The sequence below is a fragment of the Bactrocera latifrons genome, unplaced genomic scaffold, assembly GCF_001853355.1.
Source record: "Bactrocera latifrons isolate USDA-ARS-PBARC rearing strain unplaced genomic scaffold, ASM185335v1 scaffold_468, whole genome shotgun sequence".
Taxonomy (NCBI): domain Eukaryota; kingdom Metazoa; phylum Arthropoda; class Insecta; order Diptera; family Tephritidae; genus Bactrocera; species Bactrocera latifrons.
In genome coordinates, this window is record NW_017537121.1 from 102,138 (window position 1) to 104,256 (window position 2,119).

Here is a 2,119-nt window from a genome sequence, read left to right on the forward strand (position 1 = left end):
ACGGATGTTCTTAGGCTACCCAGAGGATACTTGGTCAAGGACCGGAAGTCGTGAGCTGCTTGAGTCATATGTAAAAGAATCGTTTCTGGCCACTCCCACGTGAATGGCGATCAGAAAACTTTCCTCACTTGCGTGAACTTCTACACATGACTCCATCCTCCATCTTAAATATATATCACTAATAAATAATTTCCYTTTTTATTATGCAACAATATTTATAGTTTTTTTTTTAATCAAATAAATTTGCATAGTATTTACTACCTCAATATATACAGCACTGCGTTGCTACCACTGAAAATCCAAAATGGCCGCTATTCACCTCTCAGAAAGCTACCACGAAAAGGGTTTCTATTGTATATACTGTGCTTCATGGTGTGCCAATTGTCGAAAAGTTCCTCCATTTGGAGACGCATTTGTTTCTATTAAAGGATTTCACCAAAATATATTATAAGCGGATTTTACGAAAATTTAATATGAGGGGACCCCCTCAATAGCAGAATTGAGAATTTTCAGTGTAAAATGAGAAAAACACAAATAATAGACAGCCAATGAAGTAAAAGCTATGCATATGTACTTACAATATATGCATGCGGTTTTTGGCTGAGAATTTGTATATTAGATTTTTTTGATATATGAGTTGCGCCAAATCTAACGACAAAATGTACGTATGTAAAGTAAACAATATTCATATACATTCATTATTAAACGAATGTGTCAAATATGTTATTGACACGTCACCAATTAGGAAGCGGCCATAAACTATAACTTAAGTAGAATTAGACAGCATATGATCTAACACATAAATCTGCACTTCTCGGAATGTAAGATGAAACTCTGTATCTAGGCTTAAGATATCAATTGTTAAATATAAGTGAAATAAAAATACTTCAGCTTAGTTTTTGAACTGGACTCATACCTTTTTAAATAGCACCCCGCGTTAACGCAAGTAATATTGGCGATTCTGCCAGGCGCAAGGTAAAACATTTAAAAATTGCAAACATGTATAGCGAACTTGCGAGAAAAGTAAAATATAAATATACAATCAAAAAAGTAAAATAAAAGAGAAAATACTTCAGCTTATCAATTACAATAGCAACATTGTTATTGCAAAGAAACAATCCCTTCCATATACCACGCAAGGTGACGATTTGCGATAGCGAGCGATCCACAAAGTTAACAGTGTAATCAGTAAAGGCATAACAATCAATTTAGAAAGAAAAAACTCAAAGAACAAACAAAGAGATTAATCTACTCAATCCAACTAAATCTATAGCTTCACTAAAGAATATAATAAAAATAAAAAAATAAACAAAAAACACAAAACAAAAATATATATAATTTCAAAAATATATAATATACAGTGTGCCAGTGAAAACTCCGCATTAAAAGCAATTAAGCAGCGACCAAGCATAGAGGGAAAAGGCAACTAGTTTCCAAAACAACAGCAGCAGCAAAGGCAATAATTAACAACAGCAGTAGCAACAACAACATAAAGTTAGTTGTAAGTAAATCCTAGATTTATTAATTAAATGGAGAAAATATGAGGAAGATCCGATTAAGACRAAAGAAATTCAAGCTACAAAAATTTCAGTTAAATTGCACAATCACCCATTCTATCTTATTCCTCTGTATAGTCCCCCTAGAGATAATATAAAAATAGAAACGTGTATGAATTTATTAAAAAATATGACGGAAGGTACATCATTGTTGGCGACTTTATCGCATACACTCATTGGGGATCTCGTTTTACTACAACCAAAGGTCGAGAACTTCTCAAAGCTATACAAGCAGTTGGATGCAATTTTGTTTCTACCTGGCTAAACTCCTGATAAATCCTGAAAGAAATATTAATAAACAAATAAAACATGTAGAACCATTAAAACTAAACGAAACTGCATGAGCCAAAACGAATGAACAGAAAGCTGTCGTATTTGCAAATCATTTGAGAAACACGTTTACGTCTAACGGTAAACAATGAAAATAGTTGGTTGGATCCACACATCAGAATTTCTCTACTATTAAAGAAATTAAAACTCTTATACGGGAACACAAGACTCAAAAAAGTACCTGGGTACGATTTAATAACTGGAGTAATATTATGGAATTTACCAAATAATTG